The sequence below is a fragment of the Leucoraja erinacea genome, chromosome 32, assembly GCF_028641065.1.
Source record: "Leucoraja erinacea ecotype New England chromosome 32, Leri_hhj_1, whole genome shotgun sequence".
NCBI classification, from domain to species: domain Eukaryota; kingdom Metazoa; phylum Chordata; class Chondrichthyes; order Rajiformes; family Rajidae; genus Leucoraja; species Leucoraja erinaceus.
Window position 1 is genome coordinate 8,565,951 of NC_073408.1, and position 27,674 is coordinate 8,593,624.

A 27,674-nucleotide genomic window follows, 5' to 3' on the forward strand; every position below is an offset into this window, starting at 1 on the left:
AGCAGAGACTGACGGGGAACAAAAGGCTTTATTCACTTGCCTTCACCGACACACACACACACACTCTCTCTCTCTCACTCGCTTTACCTCTGTGATAATGCAAAACACAAGCCCGCTGTGTGTTCTGCGGGACCTCTCGTCCCCAATGCAGTTCACATTTCCCGGGCGATGCGTTTTGATAGAGAGAGAGAGAGAAAAAAAAACTGCATTTAACTAACAGGTTCACGACATCTGTTACTTTCATGTCCTCTCACACCATCCCCATTACTCCCTCCCTCCCCATCCCAACCCCAACCCTCTCCCTCACCATCCCTGCCCCCTCCCCAACTCCCCCCCTTTCCTCCCCAACTCCCTCCCTCCCCTGCCCGCGATGTTTTTCCCTGAGCCGTGTAGGCTGTCTTTAGCCTTGGTGCCAGTATTGTACCGCACGTGTTATCTTTCCAGCATAATGGGCCGTTTCAGTCGAGTTTTCCCTGCTGGATTTAATCAGATGTGTGTAGGATTGCCTTGGCTGGTTCAGCGTCTGTGATCCCTTTCAGAGTATTGGAGAGGGGGAGGAGGGGAGGGGAGGGGGGGCTGATAAACTATTATTCTACGATTAAAAATAACCCGAGTGATGTGCATTTTGGCAGAGATGGCTGCAGTGATTTATTTTGTTGATTCCTGGAACATGCACGGCCATCTGATGTAAAGTTCATCGCACTGAATTACAGCAAGTGAAAATGCTGATTTAAAATGTTGGTTCTGTGGTCTGTGACTGACTTCCTGGGGGTTTCCATGCTTGTGTGCACAAGTTGTATCCACTGGGATGTAAATACCAGGGTGTTACTAGTTCGTTTCCTACAAACCTCAAGATATGTTGACATTAAACGTCATCTTGCCTCCTGTGTTCATCTTGGAAGCGTGTTGGGTGAAGATTATTTTTCTAGGGGCGGTGTGTGGGCTATAAGAAAAGACGCCACATGAAAGAGAACTGAAAACCCAGCCCATCTGGAGTTGATAATGCCTTTCTCGTCTCAAAACGGTTCCCATTCCTTGCAACCATTTTATTGACACCGTCCAGCTGAACGCTGGCTGAAATTCACTTCATTATTGATCACATTTTTTTTTCATTGAAAAGTTGGAGGCTATTTGCAGTCCTCTGCAGAAATTGCGAATGGTCTGACTGTGACATTGCCTCGAATCTGCTGGTTCGTGGAATTTGGAACTTTGAGATCTTCAGGCAAGTCGTGGTAGCTGTGATTCTTGGTAGCTCCCCTCTCAATGACGTGTAATCACGGCCAGAAGGATGGCCAGTGCTTGGAATGTGAGGTCAGACCATCAGTGTAGGCCACGTGGTTCACTTTGAAATATTTTTACTTTTTAATGGTGTGTACAATATTGATTATTATTTTTTATTCCTTCATCAGACTGTCGGTACTCGCAGCTAGTCAGATTCCATGAAGCCCTAGTGAGTCGAGAGTAAGCAGTGATAATGTGGGGCGATTACTGCAGATAGATGCATGCACTTGCTTATACATAGGAATCTAAAATGGTCCATTTTGTTCCTAAATTCTTAATGTCAGTGGCATGTTTTGAGGCCAATCCCATAAAAATGTTTAAATCCATCCGCCGGCTTGTATTTATTCTGCTTTTGCATAATTAATCCTTTTTCAGACAGGTATTGAAAAAGCGATAAATGCGAACCATGTCCTCTGGTTGTGGAGGCTCTCGCCACTGTTGCTCATTCACTGACGATGCTGCAATCATTTAAAGGCACTTTACTGCATATAGCACTTTTGCAATTGACAAATTTTAATGATTGTGTTAACATAAAGCTTGCTTTTCCTTAATTAGTTTTCTAGTCTGAAACCAAGACATGTTGCTCTCTGCGTTCATCATAGTGTGTTGGAGTAAGCCCGTTGTTTCCCTGCATGTCTGAAATGTGCCTCGATTTGTGTCTCTGTGGCCGATACCAGTGCATGAAGTGAAGCCTCTCTGGCCACGGATGGCAGATCGCTTCTCCACTCATTGCAATACAATGGTTGGCATCGTAGTTTGGAAGCCGCTTCCCCTTGACGTGACGTTGTGGAGGACACGCTAGATACAAAATGCTGGCGTAGCTCAGCGGGACAGGCAGCATCTCTGGGAATGCGCGACGTTTCGGGTCAAGACCCTTCTCTCCAGAGATGCTGCCTGTCCCGCTGAGTTACTCCAGCATTTTGTGTTTATCGAGGGTTTACACCATTGTGGAGGACAACGTGCTCTTAGCTTCCAGTTCCCTGCAAATTCAAAGATGGCAAGACCTGAGAGTGATGAGGTCAGCCAGACTCTGGACCTGGCCGTCTTGCTCCATGTAATTGTGGCGTTGATGGGTTGTGGACATTAAGTGGGGCATCCAACCAGAGTCGTAGCATGTCTTGGCCGGGTTCCTTCTGGCGCCTCATCTCAGCCCAGAGCCGCTGTAGTGTATCCAGCTCTGGAAGGGCATTGGCAGCCCAGAGGGGAACGTAAACCCGAGGTATTTTGAACAGGAGCCAAAATGTTCCACGTCTTGTACTGCAGGGGTAGTCGTTTGTTTTGTTTTTTTGCGTGGAAGTTATAAGCTCCCTGCTCTCTCGCGTCTCCGTTTCCACTGGCGCCGTTTACAATGTGACGACCACGGTGCCGATAAAGTCTTGGATAAATCATCGTGATGAGAAAGGCAGTGTAAGACCGACAGCTGGTGACCCACGGCATACTGTCGAGCTAGGTTGTGGGGGAGGGATGTATGTATGCGAGGAGGAGCTTTAATGAACTCTGAAGGTTCGCTGTACATGCTTGTGTAAGTGTTCAGCATTTCAGATGCCGCCTGCCTGCCTGACCCGCTGAGTTACTCCAGCTTTTTGTGTCTCATCCTCCGGGTTGAAGCCAGCGTCTGCAGTTCCTCTCCACACAAGCGTTCAGCGTTGCCAGTGTGGCACCTCTGGACTGACACAAAGCCGGCTTGTAACGCGCCGTCTACTCGTTCATCCTTCTCTGCAATCAATTCCCGTGGCACAGCCTGTTGCTAACTCGATGCATTTTCCTCCAGACACAATTTCTCTTTCATGTGTGTGTGGGGTGTGGGGGTGGGGGGGAAATAACCCAGACAGAGGTCTTACATTTATTTTCTGCAATCGGAAACGAGGAGCGTCCCTCTGAAAAATTCTCAATGTAACAACCTAGGTTTTAACCTCGCCACCTCACTGTACACCAACCAGCCTGTTGTGGATGTTGCCCAGTATTGCACCACTCCCTGCTCCTGACCATGCCGCGGCATGTTTGGCCTCTGTTATCGTGCACTGCCTGAGATACACTCGACTGTTGCCGCCTGATCAAATCATGCTCACAATATTTTGCCCGGGATCTGCCTCCTTATACCCCAGCTGGGATTTCTTCCATTCTGAATATACAATGTACAGCTCTACAGAAAAGTCAACCGTTTTGTGCTTGCCCTTTGTTTGATCAACAGCAGACCAAACATTGCAGAAGATGAGGGGTTGTGGGAACTGCTCGATTTATGTTTTGTTTTTAAAAGGTGAAGTTGGTTGGTGCTGTATTGAAAATACGTTGCAGGGAATGAATATGCCAGCAATCTCACTCTGCTGAGCATGCAGCACTCTCTGTGCTAGCAGGCTGTTCTCACCAGGATAAACAGCCCCGGCCCTCCTTTATTGGACTGCTTACAAGCCGAATTGAGTTGCTACAGATAAAGTGACTGAGAATACTTTTAGGCTGAATTGTCCGCATAGCTCCGTCACTTCACATCAGTGTGATGAGTGTTCTTGATTTTTAGACTGGTGTGCGAAGCCTTATCGAGGTGGATGGCAGATTGGGCCAAAAATAGGCTGAGCGCAGTGGGAAGCAGAGGCATTTTCGCCTGATTAACTGCAGCCTTCCAATTAAGTTGGCTTTTGATTCTGTGTCTCATCAATTAGATTTGTTGGTAAACTATCGATATTTATGTTGAATAAAATATGAAGCCCATTTTGACTAATTCGTTCCCAATTTGCTGACTAAAAGATGAGAGAATTTTTCATGCTATATTTCCCTCCTTGACCAGACTATTTTGCTTTGGCCCTTCTGCATCGAGGGGCCATTGTTTGAGGCATGCAGCATTCACCTGTGGCATTTTTGGGGGCTGAATGATAAAGGGAAGCTCTGTCAACCTGTTGCAATGGCTGCTGTTCTCTTCACTAGCTACCACTCATGATGTTCCCTATAGTCTAACAGGGAATGAAAGGTACTGCCATTAGCCAGTCAAGCATTTAACTCCTGACCCTATCTCTGTGTCAGCTGTTCTCCAAAATGTATTGGTATTGGGTTATTACTAGTCATGTCTACCGAGATACAGTAAACACATCTTGTGTGCTGTCCAGTCAAATCATACAATCATACCATACACAAATATAACAGGTAGAGTAAAGAGAAAAATAACTGCACAATATAATGTTGCAGCATTATAGCGTAATTGTTATGGAGAAAAAAAATGCAAGATGGGCAAATGAAGTAGGTTGGAAGATCGGGTCCACATCCTATCTTATGGGAAGACCTGTCAATAGTCCTCAATGGCCAATAGGTTCCAACTATGGGCTCTGTTTGGGGACAATTAGTTGCCTATTTTGTTAGCTTTGCCAGAATCTCACACGCTGCAGTGTGTTTTTTTACGACCCTTCGTTCCGATTGGAATATGGGGAGAAAGCTGGAAAAGAGAGGTGGTGGGCGGGACAAAGTCCAGCAAGCCATGGGTGTGTAACATGGTGAAAGAACAGAAGAGCAACAGGAATCACAGAGGTCGGAGCAGAGGGGCGGACTTATTCAACGCAGGCATACATTGAGGAGATTGAGTCTGCTCCTGTGATTTCTGCTGCCCTCCTGCTCTTTGCCCATGTTCTAACCCAGCCTCCATCTGTCACTTGGTCAGCCAGCAATTCTGGAGAAAAGGATTAGGTGACTTATCGGGTTGAGATAATTACTCCAGCATTTGTGGCTATCTTCAGTATAAACCAGCATCTGCAGTTCCTTCCTCCACCCATCACTAGCCAGACTTAGCTCTACCCCACTCTTTCCTTTTCCAGCTTACTCCCCGATACTCCCAATCAGTCTGAAGAAGGGTCTTAACTTGAACCGTCACCTGTGCATTACCCTCCACTGATTCTGCCTGACCCGCTGAGTTATTCCAGGGCTTTGCGTTTAACAATAATGAGTGAGAAGTCCTTGCATTAGCCAAGACAGTAGGAGGGACTGTTATCATATGACAATGTTATCATAGAAAGTTGTGCACAGATTTCAGAGATGAACTCTGATTTCAGTTCAAATGCCACCAATGAGTTTTGGTATATTTGGAAATGTGTACCAATGACATGCCATTAAGCTACATATTTAAAATTAATCAGAACTTTTATCTAAATTTGATAGTATCATAACTTTCTTTGCTTAAATTGGTTATTATATTAATAGGCTGTGACTAATGTGATTTTAAGTAATGAAGTCGTTTATTACTTTCTTTTATTCTCCATTCTCTCAAGCGCAGAACATATAAGTGGAATTTTATTTTTGAAATCATTGAGTTTTGCGTGGTATGTCTAACTTTTGTTTTGGGTGCTTGGAAATCCCGCTTCCTGGACCATTAGAATAATTCCCTGGGGAATTAGTTTGCTGGCTTGCAGTCTGCAGCACGTGACATACTCTTCAAGAGGCTATAGTATTTATCCTATGTTGCCGGCAATTGGACAATGAAATTCTGCCTTGCTGCAGCATAACAAGTCTGCAAAAGCAATAACATGCCGATAAATATACATGGATCAGTAATACTAGATCAATAATCAGTAATACTAGGTAACGTTGTTAAGGGAATTCCAAAGCACGTTACTGTCAATAAAGTGGAGGTGATCTTATTAACAAAATTCACTCAGCAAACTCCCACTGGACAGTGCGGAAACAAGCCCTTCAGCTCTCCTTGCCCTTGTTGACCAAATATTAGCATGTTGTGTTTCTCCCGTTTACCTGCATGGGACCCATATCTCTAAACCTTTCCCGTCTGTGACTATCTATGCATCTGTCAAAAATGATGAAAATGAGCATTTAACCTATTGGGCCATGTCATACGAGTGGTGAATATTAGCTGGTTGACACCCCTACACATTAAGGTCAGTTCTTTTGAGAGAACAGACCAACAGACCAGCCTTGGTATTAGCACTCAGCTATAACACAGCACCTCTGGCAGTGCAGTACTCATGCTGTGAAACATCAGCTTGGATTTTAGTGCTGGCCTGGGACTCAGAATTTACTGAATCGGGAGGAGTGCTGTTGACTGAGCCTTGATGGATGCTTCAGTCGATAGTTCAATGGCGTTTTTTATTTGTCATATTGCATCAAATTCATATTAAATTCATTTTGCATATATAACACATGCGGGAGCCGCCATGTTTGGTGCCATCATTCCAAAGTCCGGTTGGCCCGCGCACGTGTTGTACTGGAGCTGTTCCCGCGTACTGACGTCCCTCTCCACTCCTCGCCCGACCATCTCTGCCCCCCGGGATAATGCCTCCTGCAGCCGACTTGAAGACGCGGGTGGCATTATCCCGGTCCACCCTCCTACCGCTCCAGTGTGAGATCTGGCCGCGTGGTGCTTTGATTTAGTTTTGTTTCAGACCAACCGCAAGAGTCCAGCCACTGACTAACAGTCTGTAAGAATCTTCGAGGAGCCGTATAATTTCCGATCTAAAAACCTTTGCATGTTGACACGGAACCCAACCATTAGCTGATTGCACCTGTCTAGACAAGTTCTTACAAGGAAACCACATCACATTCTGCAGACGTAGAACGGCCAAACATTCCCACAACAATTAAAAAAATAATAAAAAAATGCTGGAAATACTCTGCAGGCTAAACAGCCTCTGGAGAGAGGAACCAGTTCATGGTGCAGGCATCACATTTTCTTAACACACCCAACATTTGCAATCTTCTACTTTTACCTGCCCTTCACTTTCCATTCTACACCAATGGATTTGAGATTGAGTCCAAATGTTTTAATGCAGTTTTATCCCAGTCTAAAGAAGGATCTGGACCAACACCACATAGATGCTGCTGCTCCCGCTGAGTTTCTCCAGCATTTTTGTGTACCTTCGATTTTCCAGCATCAGCAGTTCCTTCTTAAACACTTGACCACCTATCCATGTTCTCCAGAGATGCTGCCTGACCCGCTGAGTTACTACATTACTTTGTGCCCTTTTGTGTATTAACCAGCATCTACATGTTCTTGTTTCTCCAATGTTTTAAAATTCTTAACTGAAGACACTGTTACATTCCAAATTACACATTTTGGTTATAATTTCCAGATTTATTATTCTCATCTGGTTTATTAGACAATAGACAATAGGTGCAGGAGTAGGCCATTCGGCACTTCGAGCTAGCACTGCCATTCAATGTGATCATGTGTTTTTTCTCCCTCTGCTATTTGGAACTTTCTTTATGGGCTCCAGAAGCTCGACTGGAACAGCCACACATATCCCACGGTCACGACAAGATCAGGACTCGGGATGTTGTCAAGAGTCGAGTGATTTAATGTTATATGCCTTGGTTGGAACAATGAAGTTCTTGTGACTCACCTGGTCATGGTCCAAAACCATTGCATCATCTACAAGGCACCCGTGAGCAGAATGGAGCACACTCCACCTGCCTGGCTACAAGTATCTTTAGCAACTTTCAAGAAACTCAGGATCATTCCGCACAGTGCAGTGTGTTTGAGTGTGCCTTAATCAACCTCCCTAAACGTTCACCCCTCTATTTCCAGTCCAGTGCACGCCATCTATAAAATAAGATGCAGTTGCTTGCTTAGGCTAGTCAACATCTCCAAAGCCTTTGGCATCAAGATGGACAGGGCAGCAGGAGCTTGGGAACATCAACACCAGCAGCTCCCCTCCGAGTTCTCACCATCCTGAGTCAGAAATGTATCATCACTGGGTGGAAATCCTTTAGCTCCTGTCTCGACAAGACTGTGGGAGCACTACTACCAGAACAAATTCAATGATTCAAGCAAGCCGTTAGCAGCTTAGGGTGGCACAGCGGTAGAGCTGCTGCCTTACAGCACTTGCAGCGCCGGAGACCCGGGTTCGATCCTGACTACGGGTGCTGTCTGTACGGAGTTTGTACGTTCTCCCCGTGACCGCGTGGGTTTTGTCCGAGATCTTCGGTTTCCTCCAACACTAGGTTAATTGTCTTGGACTAACTGTAGATTCTCCCTAGTGTGTGTAGGATGGTGTCAATGTGTGGGGATAGCTGGTTGGTGCAGACTCGGTGGGCCGAAGGGCCTGTTTCCGCGCTGTATCTCTAAACTAAACTACTCAGCTCCTCAACTTTGCGATAAATTTCACTGATTATTAAGTTATTGTATTGTACATTTATTTGTTTTATTGTATTAATGGGCCTGCTAGGCTGCAGCAAACAAGAATTTTGAGTCATACAGAATAGAAATAGGCCTTTCAGCCCAGCTTGCATTGGCCAACCATGTCCCACCTGCCCGCATATTCCCATAGCCCTCTAAACATTCCCTATCCATGTACCCGTCCAAGTGTTTCTTGAAATGTTTTTATCATATCTGCCTCAACTACCGTCTCTGGCAGCTTATGCCATACACCCACCCTGTGTGGAAAAAGTTGCCCCTCGGGTTCTTATTAAAATCTCCTGAGACTTCCATGATGCTGTTGCCAACTAACATGCCCCATCTACAGTGACCTCCATACTGCCTGGGACAAAGACCCATCATTTATTTATTTGCCTCTGCACTCCACAATTTGAGATTTGTAATAAAGAAAAAAATCACATGTGGTTAAAGTGCAAATTGTCAGATTTTATTAAAGGCCATTTCTATACATTTTGGTTTCACCATGTAGAAATTACAGCAGTGTTTATACATAGACCCCCATTTCAGGGCACCATAATGTTTGGGACACATGGCTTCACAGGTGTTTGTTATTGCTCAGGTGTGTTTAATTGCCTCCTCAATGCAGGTGTAAGACAGTTCTCAGCACCTAGTCTTTCCTCCAGTCTTTCCATCACCTTTGGAAACATTTATTGCTGTTTATCAACATGAGGACCAAAGTTGTGCCAATGGAAGTCAAAGAAGCCATTATGAGATGGAGAAACAAGAATAACACCATTAGAGACATCAGCCAAACCTTAGGCTGACCAAAATCAACTGCTTGGAACATCATTAAGAAGGAAGAGAGCACTGGTGAGCTTACTAATCGCAAAGGGACTGGCAAGCCAAGGAAGACCTCCACAGCTGATAACAGAAGAATTCTCTCTATAATAAAGAAAAATCCCCAAACACCTGTCCGACAGATCAGACACACTCTTCAGGAGTCAGGTGTGGATTTGTCAATGACCACTGTCCACAGAAGACTTCATGAACAGAAATATAGAGGCTACACTTCAAGATGCAAACCACTGGTTAGTCGCAAAAATAAGATGGCCGGGTTACAATTTGCCAAGAAGTACTTAAAAGAGCAACCACCGTTCTGGAAAAAAGGTCTTGTGGACAGATGAGACGAAGAATAACTTATATCAGAGTGATGGCAAGAGCATAGTATGGAGGAGAGAAGGAACTGCCCAAGATCCAAAGCATTCCATCTCATCTGTGAAACACGGTGGTGGGTTGTTATGGCCTGGGCATGTATGGCTGCTGAAGGTACTGGCTCACTTATCGTCATTGTTGATACAATTGTTGATGGTAGTAGCGTAATGAATTCTGAAGTGTATAGACACATCCTATCTGCTCAAGTTCAAACAAAATGCCTCAAAACTCACTGGCCCGCAGTTCATTCTACAGCAAGACAATGATCCCAAACATACTGCTAAAGCAACAAATGAGTTTTTCAATGTTAAAAAATGGTCAATTCTTGAGTGGCCAAGTCATTCACCTGATCTGTACCCAATTGAGCATGCGTTTTATATGCTGAAGAGAATACTGAAGGGGACTAGCCCCCAAAACAAGCATAAGCTAAATATGGCTGCAATACAGGCCTGGCAGAGCATCACCAGAGAAGACACCCAGCAACTGGTGATGTCCATGAATTGCAGACTTCAAGCAGTCATTGCATGCAAAGGATATGCAACAAAATACTAAACATGACTGCATTCATTTACATGACATTGCTGTGTCCCAAACATCATGGTGCCCTGAAATGGGGGGGGACTATGTATAAACACTGCTGTAATTTCTACATGTGAAACCAAAATGTATAGAAATGGCCTTTAATAAAATCTGCACAATGTGCACTTTAACCACTATTACAAATCTCAAATTGTGGAGTAGAGAGGCAAATAAATAAATGATGGGTCTTTGTCCCAAACATGATGGAGGGCACTGTACCCTTGACCCACCTACCTGTGTTTGACCCATATCCCTCTAAACCTGTCCCAAGCATGTACATGTTTAAATGTTTCTTAAACGTTGCAATAGTACCTGCCTCAACTACCTGGTTCCATACGAACTTTGTAAATGGGAGGCTGCCTGAGCCAACATTGCACATCTGGACCACTACCTGCAGCTGGATCACTCACTCCACACCTAGGCTGCGCTCCGATCCCTCCCAGCTGTCGCATTTTAACCGTCAAAACAATAAATACGTTTTGTTTTAAGTCTGTGGAAAATTAATTACAGCTCTGTAATAACTTGCAGATTAAATTGTAGCTATTGAGGTGGAAATTCTCTTTGCAGCTTTTTATTGCCCATTCGCTAAGCTGAGAGTGAATAGAAAATTCAAAATCCTAATTGGAAGAATTATTGCAAACTTGTTTTAAGTAAAATTTAATCAAGTAAGCAATGTAACCCAGTCTGCTAATCCTGCAACTCCAAAACGTTATTAACCTAGAGTTCTGCTCGTGCGGTACAAGCAAAGGCCTTGTTCGCTTTTCCTGCCTCTGATTCTCTCCCGCAGGTTGTGCTTTGTTCTGGTGTGTGTGTGTTGTTCAGTTTATACTCTGTTTTCTGGATTCCTTTTTCCGGTGAGTTAATGCTGTTTCCCTCCCCCCCCCCCCCCCCCCCCCCCCCCCCCCCCCCCCCCCACCCACCCACCATGAGTGAATGACGCTGGTGTGACAGTGCCAGAGACCCGGGTTCAGTCATGACCTTCCGTGCTGTCTATGTTGAGTTTGCATGTTCTCCCTGCGACCGTGTGGGACTCCCCCGGGTGCTCCAGCTTCCACCCACATCCTAAAGACGTGCGGGCTTGGAGGTTAATTGTCTCTCTCCCCCCCCCCCCCCCCCATAAATTAGCCCTAGTGTGTAGGGAGTGGATGAGATTGTCGGACCAACATAGATCAAGTGTCAACAGGTTTTCTACTATTCTCTTTCGTTTCTTCCACGTACTGCTAAAAAAACAAGAAGTTGTACATAAAATGTAACATGTCAATATATATTAGGTGTCTACAAGGGACCACATTATTGCACTTCTAATTTTTTTTTAAGTGTGAACAGGTGATCATCGGTCAGTGTGGACTCGGTGGGTGGAAGGACCTGTTTCCATGCTGTGTCTCTAAACGAAACTGAACATAACATACCACATTAAAGCGCGCGGGCAGGTCCACAACCCAGCTTGGTTCAAACCTAATATGAACAGTTCACATAAAAGGTTGATTAAGTAACATGACCCCATCTTGGTTGTGAGATATATTAAACACGAGCAGAGTCTTTTGTTTTCCTACCTGTTAAAGCAAATGCCCTTGTAATTTGATTTCAAAATATGAAGAAAAAAAAAACTAATTCCTGTGAATGGCTGCAGTGTTTAATTAAAAGATAACACACGGCAGCTGGGTTGTGAATTGTCAGTCGACCAGACATTTGCAAATGCAAAAACACAAAGTGCCTCTGAGCTCCTGAGATTAACGCCGGTTTAAAGCCCGGATCGGTTGTCGGTAGACACAAAATGCTGGAGTAACTCAGTGGGACAGGCAGCAACTCCGGTGAGAACAAATGGGAGACGTTTCAGGTCGAGACTCTTCTTCAGACTGATCGGTTGTTGGTATTCCCCTCAACATTCCAGTGACTGTTCTCAGCTGGGCCCTGTGGAAATGTGATCCGTGGACTTCCAAGTGTCTTGTATCAGCCTGTCAAGAGGATCATGTGAAGGATGTTTGTGTTATCTCAGTGTTTGGCCCCAGGGCTACACTGACACTGGCAGGGTGGGGCGGAGGGTGTGGGTACTCGATCATTTGTTAGCTGACTGCCGCAGGATACGGCTTTTAAAGCTTGCCTTACTTCACAGCTCGGTTTGGGAGCAGCTCTGCCCAAGACCACGAGGAACTGCGTAGATATGTGGATGTAGCCCAGTCCACCACACAGGCCAGGCCAGACTTCCCACCATTGCCTCCATCTACACTTCACGCTGCCTCAGAAAGACAGCCGACACAATCAAAAACTTTTCCCACCCCAGTCTTACCTCCTTCAGCAGCACAACAGATATGTAAACATAGAAATCTGTAAAACCCACATATATACCTGTCCATATACATCTTCCTATATATGCGTGGATATAAACAAATAAATAGACCAGAGTAATGCCCAGTCAAAAACATTGCCCTCAAGTCTATATAATGTAGTTTAGACACAAAAAGCTGAAGAAACTCAGCGGGACAGGCAGCAACTCTGGAGAGAAGGGATGAGTGACGTTTTAGGTCGGGACCCTTTAGAGCCTATTTGGAGGTTGTCGAGTTTAATTGCCAAGTGGTTGCAGGGGAGAAGCTGCTCCTGGACCTGGATTCTTACTTACAGCAGCACAACAACCATGTAGGCATAATCCTCTATAAACACTGTCATAAACAAGCACAATGTTCAGTATTTTTTTAAAAATGAATACCACGGTTGTCAGCACTGAATTGTGGGCCTATTCTTGTGCTGTTCTGATCCATGTTCTATGTTGCTCACCTGTCACGAGGAGCTGTGACAGCCCGAGATTGGGATGAACGAGGGGTTTTAGCTGCAAAGGCTTTATTGCTGGGAGGTATCAAGTTTGACTGAGTAATTTTTATTTTGCACAAATGATACATAGGTTTATGTTGGCAGTGGTACACAAAAATGCTGGAGAAACTCGGCGGGTGCAGCAGCATCTATGGAGCGAAGGAAATAGGCAACGTTTCGGGCCGAAACCCTTTGGTTTCGGCCCGAAACGTTGCCTATTTCCTTCTCTCCATAGGTGCTGCTGCACCCGCCGAGTTTCTCCAGCATTTTCGTGTACTCGAGGAACTCGATAGGTCAGGCAGCGTCTGTCAAGGGGAATGGACAGACGACGTTTTGTGTCGGGGCCCCTTCTTCAAATGCACTTTTGTGTTTTGCTCACGGTTCCAGCATCTGCAGTTTTTCTTGTCTCCTTGAAGTGAATAAACCTGAGTAGGTGACTGTGAAAGACAGGGAGGGGTTAGTTGTGGGACAGGTTCTGCCAAGAAGCATTTGGTGTGTGTGGAAGTGGAAGAGATGGACATTTACATTGCTTCATTTGCCTGTGACCCACAATGATCTGTGCACTAAGGAATGTGGCACTGTGTTTGCCTATTTCCTTCGCTCCATAGATGCTGCTGCACCCGCTGAGTTTCTCCAGCTTTTTTGTGTAACCAAGGAATGTGACACTGTTGCTTTGTCTACCCCCCCCCCCCCAGGTCCTCTGGGCTGGGTGGTGATTAACAAATAACAAATGGTCCTGGTCGATGTTGGTGGAACGCCCACACTTATTTGCATCGTTACTTGGAGATTTCAGGAGATTATTTCTTGATTCTGTGCATTGATAATGTTGCTAGTTGTTTTTGAAGTATTTTGTGTAATCTGATTATTGATAAATTCGAGGCTTGACCAAGCTTGCTCTTGGTTTAGCCTTGCCAAGTTTGACTGTTACCAAATGCAAGTAGGGATCGTGTTTGGATTTGGGAGGATTATTTCAGAGCCTGTTGAAGTGTGAGTGTTTATCCTCTTATTTATGTAACTGATGAAAAACACTAATGTGGAAATATTGGTTTGAAATCTACCTAACGCAGCATTAGACTTTGATTAATGTTTAGTTTAGAGATGGAGCACAGAATCGGGCTCTTCAGCCCACAGAGTCCAGCGATCCCCGCACACTAACACAATCCCACACACACTAGAGACAATTTACAATTTTACCAAACCAATTAGCGAACAAATCTGTACGTCTTTGGATTGTAGGAGGAAACCAGAGCACCCGGAGAAAACCCACACAATATTCAGGATCAAATCCGGGTCTCTGGCGCTGTAAGGCAGCAACTTTACCACTGCACCACCATGCCTGCCCTATCTCCAGGTGACACAGGTTAACCAGCTGATAGCCTGGGTCAGGTAAGGTGTAGGTGTGCTGTGGCTGTACCAGGTATAATCATCCTGAGTCCATAAACTTGGCACAAAGGTCCAGTCAGCAGATGAAGTCCCTGCTGGTCAAAAAATAACTCTTTGTAAATAAGTCGAATTACAGTAATTATTGGGTTTTGGGGTTTTTTCCGCTGTCCCGTCTCTCCCTGCCCCGAGTTTCCTCAGTTGGAAGTTGAATCGTGTTGTTTGAGGGGAGTGAATTCCCACTGTGAATCATTCTAATCCTTTATTGAAGATTGTACAAGCTGTCCTATTCATCGAACTGCATTCTCCTCGTCTCCCACTCAGTGTTCTAGTCTCTCATGATTGATCCGGGCAAGTAAAGGCAAACTAGTCAAGCACTGAAACCCTTTCACAAAGAAAGGTAATTCCACTTCCCCGTTTTGCAATGAGCCACGGGTCAGTGGAAGGTTTTGGGCTTTGTTTCAATTACGTTTCAGGTGAGAAATCTGACATCCGGGTTCAAGAGCGGCTTCTCCCCCAGTGACCATCAGGCTCGTGAGCACTGTGGTGCAGCGGTAGAGTTGCTGCCTCACAGCGCCAAAGACCCAGATTCGATCCCGATCCCGACTACGGCTGTTATCTGTACCGAGTTTGTACATTCTCCCTGTGACCACGTGGGTTTTCTCCGGGTGCTCCGGTTTCCTTCCACATTGCAAAGACGTGCATGTTTGTAGGTTCATTGGCCTCTGTAAATTATCCCTGGTGTGTAGGATAGAACTAGTGTACGGCTGATCGCTGGTCGGCACGGACTCGGTGGGCCGAAGGGCCTGCTTCCACACTGTATCAGTAAAACACCTACCTTAGCAACTATGATCGTCTATAGACCACGCCTTTGGTTGCACCACAGACCCTGGTTTTGCACCACTATGGTTAACTAATATTGATTATCTATTATATTTGATTATTGTATATATTTATCTGTGTTATTACATTAATGTGCCTATAAACAAGTTCCCACAGAGAAAAGAAGGGGGCGAGGAGGGGGGGGGGGGGGGGCGGGGGGGGGGGGCCGGGGGGGGGGGGGGGGGGGGGGGGGGAAGACTGCTACTTTGTTCAACAGCAGGCAGTAGATAGAACTGTTCAGTGGACTTCTGCAACTTTGGCACCAGAACGTAGAGACACTTATGTACTGTCTCAGTGCGATCTGCTGCATGAGTTTACTGGGTTGCATGCAAAACAACACATTTCACTGCACTTGCGTACATGTGACAATAAAATATCATTGAATCATTGCAAGCTACAGCAAGCAAGACTTTCATGTTTCCCTTTGCTGGTATTAATGTAATAACGCATAGATAAATATAATCAGCAATACATAAGTTAATAATAAATAATATTAGGTAACTATAATAGTGTAAAACCACAGTCCACAGTGGTACGTATAACCATTGCTGGTACATGTGATAATTAACATAGGTAGACACAAAATGCTGGAGTAAGTCAGCGGGTCAGGCAGCATCTCCGGATAGAATTAAGACAGGCCCTTCGACACTCTGGGCCACGATCCGAAACGTCACCCATTCCTTCTCTCCAGATATGCTGCCTGTCCCGCTGAGTGTCCATCTTCGGTTTAAACCAGCATCTGCTGTTCCTTCCAACACATTTCGTCTGACTCTCTGGGATTCCTGTTGCTAAATCTACACAAGAGTGACACCACTGGGCAACTCCTAAACAACGCTGTGCCCTTGCAGTGCCGCGAGTGGCCAGCGGTGTCACTGTTGGACACGGTCTGGGCAGAGTAGCGACGAATGCAACTTGTAGCCGGCAATTACTCAGTCACTCGCTGAGGGGAGAGACGAGGGTTCGAATCCCCGCAACCCACCTCCTCTCGGGGGTGAAGGGGGGGAGGGAGGGAGCTTAGTCTTTGCCTGTGTTATATGTTGTCAGGATGGAAGACGTTCCTTTTTGTGCACGATATACATTAAATCTATGCGGTTAGAGGTCCGAAACAGAAAATCTCCACTATTAATGGAAATGTGGTTTACTGAAGGGGGAATATTTACGACTTTGACCCTTCTGTCTCTGTTGCTGAAAGTTTATCGCCTGCTGTGTGTTGTTTAATTAATCCACTAACTGGCGAGGGTATAAATCATTCTCTTTACTAAGAGACTGCTAAAGAGGTAGCCCATCTGTAGCCATGGCAACCTAGTCCTCCAAGTTCTGCCTTTAGTCCCATCCTCCGACCCCCCCCCCCCTCCCCCCCCCTTTCTCTCACCGAGCCCATCCCTGAGAACGTTACTGTCGACAAAGATCAGAATAGGAAGGATGAGGTAATGTTTTTTCACCAACTGACCCAGATCTGAGATAAAGGCCACAGGAGTCTCACAATGGAAGTTGTCTTTGGCACTGAATTGTGATCCCCTTTGAAGCCAGCCTGGAGATCCCTGGCCTGCCTTCATCATGTATGAAGTGCAGGAAAGAAGTCAGTCTCAAGAAGGGCCCCCATTCCTTCTCTCCAGAGATGCTGCCTGTCCCGCTGAGTTACTCCAGCATTTAGCGTCTATCTGAAGTGCAGGAATGGCAGGAATGTTCTGTTGTCTCGGTGTCCCGGGAGCACCGAGCTATTCTTGTCCAACAGACGCAACCCACTCGTTCTGTGATCAGTGATAAGAACTCTGTGTGACTTGTCTCGAACGCTTCCACAAGCAGCATCAGCTTCAGAAATAGCTACTGTATTTAAACTCTTGTAAATAACTTGCATCCTAAATCTGCGCTGTGGAACAGTCTTTGTGTAGGAAGGAACTGCAGATGCTGGTTGACAACAAAGATAGACACAAAATGCTGAAGTAAATCTGAGGGTGGTGAATCTGTTGCCACACAAGGCTGTGGAGGCCAAGTCAATGGATATCTTTAAGGAAGAGACGGATGGATTCTTAATTAGTACGGATGTCAGGGGTTATGGGGAGAAGGCAGGGGAATGGGGTATGGAGAGAGAGATAGATCAGCCATGATTGAATGGCGGGGTAGACTTGCTGGGTCGAATGGCCTAATTCTGCTCCGATCACTTATGATCTCAGCGGGACAGGGAGCATCTCTGGAGAGCGATCCTTTACAAGGTGCAAATATTTCTTGCCAGTGGAAATGTACTGATGACCACTGTTCTGTGTGTGTGTTTGTGCCTTGAATGTTGTAGTGACTTGCTTCACTTGTACTTCCACTGTTGGGGGAAGATCGGATTATATCCGTAAGCAGGTTAGTGCCCGTGGAGTAGTCTTGCTGCTGATTATAAAAACACAAGTGTTGGTTGAATTCAGCGGGTCCGACAGCTTCTATAGGGGGAAATGGTCAGGCGATGTTTTGGGTCGAGACCCTTCTTCAGACTCAAGATGAGGTGATGGGAGCCTAGATATTGGAAGTCAGTGAAATGGTGAAGAGAATGTTGGGGAACCTAGAACCTGAGGTGTTTGGAGATGTCTGAAGACCGGTCCCGACCCGACACATCATCAGTCCATGCCCTCCCCAGGTAGGGCCTGACCTGCGGAGTTACTCCAGCATTGGGCAATTTGCACAAAATTACAGTCTCTGCAGTTCCTTGCATCTCTGTCATACTACTTCTGCTATTTTTTATGCAGGATAAATATCGGCAATTCTTTAATGTAGTGTGCTGGGGCCCAGATAGCTCAGTCAGAAGAGCATCAGATTTTTTAAGGTTGTCAGGAGAAGGCGGTTGAGAGGGATAGATAGATCAACCATGATTGAATGGCTGAGTAGACTTGTTGGGCCGAATGGTTCAATTCTGCTCCTATAACTTATGAACTACTGAGCTGTTACAGCAGGGGTCAAAGCGGTCCCCGTTTTAACGCACATCGACAATGCAGCATCATAGCCAGGGAGCTTCTTAGTGTTCTCCTGAAGGTTAGCGTGGATTTTTGCATCCCAGTCTGTGATTCAGGAGGTGTTCAACTCCTGTAAGTTGAGGGCTCAAGAGCGCTAACCCGATTAATCATTGTAAACATCCAGGGCAGCGCAGTGGCGCAGCGGTAGAGTTGCTACCTTACAGCGGCAGAGACCTGGGCTTGATCACGACTATGGGTGTTGCCTGTACAAAGTTTGTACGTTCTCCCCGTAATCGCGTGGGCTTTCCCCGGGTGCTCCGGCCTCCTCCCACACTCCAAAGACGTACAGGTTTGCAGGTTCATTGACTTTGGTTAAGATTATAAATTGTCTCTAGTGTGTCGGTTAGTGTAAATGTACAGGGATCGCTGGTCGGCGTGGACACTGTTTCTGCACCATATTTCTAAACAAAACGAAACAAACTTACTTAGTGACAATGTGTCTCGGGTTATTTCTGTAAGTGTGCTCGCTTAACAAATGCAGCGGGTAGTTAGTACAGTCAATTCCAGCAGCATCACTGGGCTGAGGTGCCTGTCAGGTATTTTGTTCACTTTAGGGGATCTGGAAATCTGGATCTACTGCTGCGCCACTGTGCTGCCCCATACCTGCATGACGTCCAGAACAAGCTTTTCACTGTATCCCCCGTACATGCGACAATAAATGAACTAAAAACTGTCACTCTTATGGGGCAGGGGATAGACGGCATTCTAAACCATCACCTTAAGAGTCCACAAAAATCTCCAACACCACAGCTGGACCTTTGGGACAGCAAGGTGGCGCAATGGTAGAGTGGCTGCCTTACAGCGCCAGAGACCCGGGTTCCATCCTGACCGCGGGTGCTGTCTGGACAGAGTTTGTACGTTCTCCCCGTAGCCTGCGTGGGTTTTTCCCGGGTAATCCGGTTTCCTCCCACATTCTAAAGATGTGTGGGTTTGTAAGTTAATTGGCCTCTAGTGTGTAGGATGTAAAAGTGGGATAAGATAACAACTAGTGTACAGGTGATCGATCATTGGTCAGAGCAAACTTGGTGAGCCGAATGGTTTTCTCCGGGATCCCGAGTTTTCCTCCCACTCTCCAAAGACGTACAGGTTTGTAGGTTAATTGGCTTTGGTAGAATTGTAAGTGTGTGTAGGATAGTGTCAGTGTGTGGGGATCGCTAGTCGTCGTGGACTCAGTGGACCGAAGGGCCTGTTTCCGTGCTGTGTCTCAAAACTAAACAAAACCTCAAACAGCTCAAGGGCGCTCGTTCAGCTCCACCTTCAACCTCCCTCTCCCCCCCCCCACCATCAGGGTTTTAACTCACCCATCCAAGCTCCCACACGTGCTGGCATCAATTTTTATTCAAAGAACACTTGTGTGATCCTCCTGGTCTCACTGTGTTAATGAGATTCCGTAGGTTGTAGTTAGTGGAAATCTGACAATCGCACTGTCAGAATATTGCCAGTCTCATTAGCAGGTCCTCTCGCACAACAACAACCACCTTTTCATTGCACTAAATATTTAAATAAAGGCATATAAATAAGCTCTGTTCTCCATTGGGTAATCTAAATTAGTTTAATTTGGAGATACAGCGCGGCAACAGGACTTTCGGCCAGCGATCCCCGTACACTAACACCATCCCACACACAGTTGGGACACTTTGTAATTATGCCAAGCCAATTAATCTGCAAACCTGTACATCTTTGGAGTGTGGGAAGAAACCGGAGAAAACACACGCAGGTTATGAGGGGAACGTACAAACTCCGTACCGACAGCACCCGTAGTCAGGATTGAACCCGGGTCTCTGGCGCTGTGAGGCAGCAACTCTACCGCTGCGCCACCTCTTTGACTCGTCTACATCGAAGCCCGGGCTCATTCTGAGTACATCAGTCTCTCCTGCAGGCAGATCACTTGTGGCCAGAATGCCATCAAATGTCCTGAGTGAGTGCAGAACTGCTCAGTAATCCACAGTGTGGTCTATACAGAACATGGGACAGTACAGCATAAGAACAGGCCCTTCAGCCCACAATGTCCGTGCTCAACCTGATGCCAACTGACCTTTATCTACCTGCACATGGTCCATGTCCCCCCATTCCCTGCATGTCCATGCATCTATATTGAGGGTTGGAACAGTGGCGTAGCAGTCGAGATGCTGCCTAACAGTGTCGGAGACCCGGGTTTGATCCTGACTACAGATGCTGTCGGTACGGAGCTCGTATGTTCTCCCTGTGGCCGTGTGGGTTTTCCCAGGGCGCTCCGGTTTCTTCCCAAAACTCCAAAGACGTACGGGTTTAGCGGTTAATTGCCCTCTGTAAAAAAACTTGCTCTCTTTAACTTGTCCCTAGTGTGTGGGATAGTGTTAATGTGAGGGTGATCGCTGGTCGGAGCCGATTCGATCGCCAAAGTGCCTATTTTGGCACTGACGTTTAATGTCTAAATCATACCACACCTGAGAATGATAAACCCTGGAAGAGAGAGAGAGAGAGAGTTTGGATCGGTGAAGATGGGGTGGGCCTGGTTCAGCGCGATGCCGTCGGCTCCGTCCACCGCCGCTTCGTGCAGATGCCTCGGGCTGCGCTCACTCGCCCGACTGCTGCAGGGCGATTCACGGGCGCTAACTCTCCCCTTCCCATCTTCCACCATCGCCATCTGGGAAGAATTTGATTCATGGCCTGATGAAGATTTTGCCTGACATCTGCAATGGAGTGCTCCTCCCTTCAACATTAGCAACGAGACAAGGGGAGGGGGGGGCGAGAACAAAAAGAGACCCATCAACACTGCAATGAGTACCTTTTGTAACCGTGTCGGCACCAGATACTTCTCGAGTCTCCCCGTACGTCGTGTATTATATGCAAAAACTAAGAATTTCACTGCACCCAGCTAGGTACATGTGACAAAGTGTATAAGAAAGAACTGCAGATGCTGGTTTACACCAAAGATAGACACAAAATGCTGGAGTAACTCAGTTGGACAGGCAGCATCTCTGGATAACTGCAGATGCTGGTTTACACCAAAGATAGACACTACATCCAAAGATGCTGCCTATTCAACCGTGTGATAAATAAAGTATCATTGAATCATTGCCTCTAAGTATTTAGTCTCTTTTTTTTCCCTCCCTCAAAAGAATATTCCTGGAAGTTCACTTTTTGAAATCACATTCATGTTTCCCAACCTATGTTCACAGTTTCTTTCTGCGCATTTTGTTATTTTTCTGGAAATATGAAGATTTGCAAACTGCGTTGGATGTAAAGCATCTTCACAAGGCACACATGGAAAAATCCATCTTTTATCTCCACAATACGTTCTATTAGAGATCGATTTCCCAGGGCCAGAGATTGCTGTGATGTGAGGCAGCAGAACTTTGCTGCAGATGAGAAGTAGCTCAGTGTGTAAGAACTGGTAATTGTTAGTCTGAAGGCAGTCGGCCAGTGGCATATATCCAGATAGGCATCTATCAGCTTTAATATTTTTTTAAGTGGAATACTTTCATGTATTGAGAATAGTTGCCTTTGCAGGATTAGTGAACATTTGGCAACATATAGGCATAAGTGGCTGGAAATTCATTCCATTGATTTATAGTCACAGTGTGGAAATGGGCGCTTCAGCCCAACTTGCCCACACCAACCAACATGTCCCATAGTCCCACCAGCCTGCGTTTGGCCCTGTCACGCTAAACCTCTTCTGTCCATGTACCTGTCCAAATGTTGCCATGCTACCCACTTCATTGGATACTTCACTGGATGTTTTCAAGAGAGAATATAATGCCCCTGTCCCACTTAGGAAACCTGAACGGAAACCTCTGAAGACTTTGCGCTCCACCCAAGGTTTCTGTGCCGTTCCCGGAGGTTGCAGATGGTTGCCAGAGGTTGCAGGTAGTGGAAGCAGGTACTGACGAAAACCTCCGGGAACCACACGGAAACCTTGGGTGGGGCGCAAAGTCTCCAGAGGTTTCCGTTCAGCTTTCCTAAGTGGGACAAGGGGCATTAGATTTAGCTCTTAGGCCTAAGGGAATCAAGGGACATGGGGAGAAAGCCGGAACGGGGTACTGATTTTGGATGATCAGCCATGATCACAGTGAATGGTGGTGCTGGCGCTGGCTCGAAGGGCCGAATGGCTTACTCCTACACCTATTTTCTACGTTTCTATGTTAACTACATGGTCAAAAGAGTGTGTACAGTTTCTGGTCGTCCCATTGCAGGAAGGATGTGGAGGCTTTTGATCAGATGCTTCACAGGTTTACCAGGAGGATGCCTGGGTTATACGTTATTGGATACAAGGACAAATGGAAATGTTTGGATTGTTTTCTCTGGAACAGAAGCTGAGGGAGGACCTAAGAGAAATATCTAAAAGTAAGAAACGCAGATAGGGTAAAGAGCAGGAACCGTTTTCCCAGAGTGGGAATGTCCACCACTGAAGGCACGACTTTAAGGTGATAAGCTCTGACCTGCAGGGCCATCATCCCAGAACTGAGATATCGACTTTGTTCATCGGCACCTCACTTTTAACATCTACAGGAAAGAACTAAAAATTAATAACCCAGCAACATTGACTAAATAACCCAGCAAAAACTTAATAACCCGATAACATGATTAAGCGGCGGCTTAATCAGCTGTGGGCGCAGTTAAGATTTTATGTTGCAATGAAACGATCCATTTTATTTGCAAATCGGTACGTCTGCGCCATATGGAAAGGTTGGGTGGGACTTGTGTTCGGACTCGAATCTGGCAGATGAGCTGCGTAAAAATAAATTAATATTGATGAGGTTAATTTGTATTTCATGTCTGATTGAGTTGAGTGGCAGACACATCTGCCCAGCTGTTCACACTCTTGTGCTTTGAAATCGGAGAAGTGTGCTTGTCTGTTCGTGCTTTTACTCCTGCGGCACGTTTACTTGAGTCCTCCCCAATGCTGCCTCCAGCCCTGACGTTCTGGTTGATTATTTGCAGCAGAAAGGGAATGTGGAAGCAAGGGGCAAGGTTAGCCCATTAAATCCTCCACCATGTTTCGCACTTTGTTTATGAACCCTATCCCTGCCTTTGTGCCACCACACGGATTCCAGCAAGTTTGAGAAATGCGGAATTGAAACGGGCCTCTCATGTTCTTGAAGCAGGATTAAGAGCCATTCGGCCCATCAAGTCTACTCCGCCTTTCAAGCATGGCAGATCTATCTTTCCCTCTCAACCTCATTTGCCTGCCTTTTCCCCATAACTCCTGATACCCGCACTAATCCATCAGCCCACCGTGTCTGCAATATCATAACCGATCACTGGTTTGGTTGCACTCGTATATAGCATGAACTGACTGGATTGTGCAGAAACAAGGTTTTCACCATTTGGGGAGGTGTGATAATAAACCTGTAACCTTGGTTGATGGTTCAGCAGCTTTCGCTTCACACCTCCTTCAACACCACTCGCTCTCAGCCAGCCTGGGGTTTCTCAGCCCCATGCTCTGACCTTTTGCCTCCGCGAACTCTTACTGACATCCTGGGCAAGTGTCAGATTTGAGCAAGGCCTTTCAATCTGCGGCAACTTTCCATCTTGGCAAGTGGTTACTGTTCGCACCTCGACCGGCTGGAGTAATAACGCAGTTGCTAACACCGGCTTGTGCTGAAGCGAAGGGGTTTTCAATCCCACTTGCCACAAACCACAAAGCGAGCAAGTGGGTGTGATTTCTGAGAACTATCTGCCACTTTCACATAGCAAATGCAACTTTTTAATCCCCGTGTTAGAAGCTTTGACAAACTGCATCCACTGAGATCCAAGATATAATGAGCTTGTACTTGTGTTGGTTACACTGTTATCCCTGGGAGTTGATTTAAAAATGGTATTGATCAAAATATCCTATGAATTCTATTACATCCAGAGAGCAGTGCTGTACTACTATCTACCTCATAGGTGACGCTCGGACTATCCTTGTTCGGTCTTTACTGGTTTTACCTTGCACTAAACGTTATTCCTTTATCATATATCTATCTATACGCTGTAATGACTCGATTGTAATCATCTATTGTCTTTCCACTGACTGGATAGCACGTAACAAAAGCTTTTCACTGTACCTCGGTACACACGACAATGAACTAAGCTGAACTGAAGTGCAGGATGATATTTGTTTATTCTGGTCATGAGTTTCATTGAAAAGATTTGGTTGCGTGCTATCCAGCCACATCACACTATACACGAGTACAATCAAACCATACACAGGTACAACAGGTAGTGCAAAGAGCAAAATACCAGAGTGCTGAATGTAGTTTGTCTAGTTTTTCCACAGATACAGTGTGGAAACGGGCCCTTCAGCAGTTTGAGTCCACGCCGATCAACAATCCCCTCCCTAAACACTAGTTATGTTATCCCACTTTTACATTCTACACACTAGGGGCAATTTACAGAGGCCAATTAACCTTCATACCCGCACGACTTTAGATTGTGAGAGGAAACTGGAGCACCTGGCGGAAACCCACGCAGTTACAGGGAGAACATACAAACTCCGTACAGACAGCACCCGTAGTCACAATTGAACCTGTGTCTCTGGCGCAGTAAAGATGCAACTCTACTGTTGTGCCACTAAACGTTATTCCCTTATCATGTATCTATCTGTCTATCTATCTATAGGCTGTAATGATTCAATTGTAATCATCTATTGTCTTTCCACTGACTGGATAGCACACAACAAAAGCTTTTAACTGTACCTTGGTACACGATGAACGAAACTGAACTGGTTTAGTTCAGTTGTACTGGGTCTATTATAGCATTACAGTTACAGAGGGAAAAGTGCAAGGGCCACAACGAGGTAGGTTGGAGCATTGGGACAACACCTAACTTATGAGAGGACAGTTCAGTAGTTTGTTAACAGCGGGATAAAGCTGTTCATGGAAGTTCACCTTCCCCAACAGCCCTTCCCTATCCGTGGACCCAATCAACATTAACTTGGTTGATCTTAATTAACTTTGGTTTAGTCTATTGTTGTGTGTACCGATGTACCGTGGAAAACCTTTTGTTGCCTGCTAACCAGTCAGTGGAAAGACTATACATGATTACAATCGAGTGGTCTACAGTGTACAGATACAGGATGAAGTAAATAACATTTAGTGCAAGATAAAGTCCAATTTAAGATAGTCTGAGGGTTTCCAATAAGGTAGATAGTAGGATATTGATAGTTATTGGCTATTGATAGTCTCTGGTTATTGATCGGACAGATCAATTGCCTGAGTGTGTTTTAAAATGTGCGTTGTTATGTATGTGTATCAGCGAGGGAGCTGCTGTAACGAGGTTGTCAGCCTGCGTTGCTATGCTCAGGGATTGCGGGGAAGGGAGGAAGGGGTCTGCACCCTCGCACCGCATCAGAGAACATCGTGAAATCATTCTGTTAAACAGCGGTCAAAGGTCCAAACGGAGGAGCTGTGCTCTGACTCACTATGACAATGTCCCTGCTGAATCACCAGCTGTGGGTTTTATCCCAGGCACGAGCAGTGAAGTGTAGGCTGCAACTAAGAGCTACTGAGGGGCGGCGGCAAAGACAGGAGGGCAGGATCGGGGCTTGGTCAGTTGGCCATGTGCAGATCGGGAAAAGGCTATAAAGGCACAGAGTCTTTCTGTTGGGAATGGGGGATTAAATACCTCAAGCCCTTCAAGGGGCCTGTTTATTATCTCTTTGTCTACACACTGTGGACACTACGGAGGGCATGGTAGCACAGCAAAGGAGTGTTTCCTTGCACTGATATAGATCTGGGTTCAATCTGACTACGGGTGCTGTCTGTGTGGAGTTTGCACATTCTCCCTGTGACCACGTGGGTTTTCTCTGGTTGCCTCCCACACTTCAAAGACGTGCAGGTTTGTAGGTTAATTGGCTCTGTTTAAATTGTCCCTCGTCCGTCGGGTAATGTTAATGTACGGGGTCATCGCTGCCCTGTTTCCACACAGTATGTCTAAACTAAAACTAAACTACTTGGATGGGTATTTTTTGTTTGAGAGGCTAATCTACAAACATACTGAGCACCAAGAGATAAGCGTTGGAGGACACCTATGGCTATGCTTGGCCAGGCCGACACGCAAACAACGCCAGGAAAAATGGCCTTTGTAACCAGGTTAAATAACTCTGTACTTATAACAACTTGTTCTTTACAATGGTGCCAAACCTGGCCACTCTATATATATACTGACTCAGTGTACTATTCCTATCCACTTGTGCTGTATCTCGGATGAGCTTATGTATATACATGTACACTTGTGTATATATACATGTACATGTACTGACTGCATGCAAAAAATAATTTCACTGCACCTCAGCACGTTTGACAATAAAGTGCCATTGAACAATTTGTGGCTACAATGAGGGAATGAGACGGCTATAGTCAATGCTAGGCTCATTTTCCTGTGGAAGATTTGAGCAGTCCGCTGCTAATTCTTTACCAATCAGGGGAAACCCATCTCAGAATGAATCATTGACATTTCACACGTTGCGATTCCATCTATTGAAGTATTGTGCTCAGTTTTAGTCTCCCTGCCCCCAGGTAAAGCCCGTGTCCCACAATGCGAATTTACCCAAGAGCTCTCCCGAGTTTAAAAAAAAAAAAAACTTTTAGTAAGTACGTAGAATGTACGTAGCGGGTACGCTTGTTTCTTGTCTGTTTGAAAAATATCATTTCAAGGTGGTCATACAGGATGCTGAATTCTAAAACGCTCTGTACTAGAGTACTCAATGTGTGTCCATTTCAAATGCAACGTAAGCCATTTTGCTTTGAGCAACAGTGGGTGGTATATGGTGTCATGTAAATGATAAGCATTCCTTTCCCATCATTTTTGTATTGAAAAGTGCCCGCTATGTAAAAACTGGCAACACTTTGTCTCAGACATCCAGCTGCACGGCCCACTAAAAAATGTAGCAGACTTATTTGCAAAACTGTGTTGCATTGGAATATTTATTGAAACCTGTTCTGATGGTTAATTAGGTACAGTAGGATTTTTGTAGGCTGACTATTGGGAGTTGATTTATTAAAATTTGTCGACTGGAGGTGCAAACTTCAAAAAGAAAGGATATATAACTTAAAAAGTGGTTTAAGAAATGAGATTTCTAATGAGGGATTTGAGTTGTTAACTTCTTTGCCGAGATGTAATTAATGAGTTAGTCGTACTGTGCGGAGACAGGCCCATCGGTCTGACTTGCCCACACCGACCAACATGCCCCATCTACACTAGTCCCACCTGCCCACACCGACCAACATGCCCCATCTACACTAGTCCCACCTGCCCACACCGAACAACATGCCCCATCTACATTAGTCCCACCTGCCCACACCGACCAACATGCCCCAACTACATTAGTCCCACCTGCCCACACCGACCAACATGCCCCATCTACACTAGTCCCACCTGCCCACACCGCCCAACATGCCCCATCTACACTAGTCCCACCTGCCCACACCGACCAACATGCCCCATCTACACTAGTCCCACCTGCCCACACCGACAACATGCCCCATCTACAC

At 45.8% G+C, this 27,674-nt stretch overlaps 1 protein-coding gene across 5 annotated transcripts in view; it reads left to right on the top strand.

Annotated features, from left to right (window-relative positions):
• Nucleotides 1-27,674, top strand: part of LOC129712327 (cell adhesion molecule 1-like) — a 258,844-nt gene that overhangs the window by 2,112 nt on the left and 229,058 nt on the right. The gene's annotated exons all lie outside the window — the stretch shown is intronic.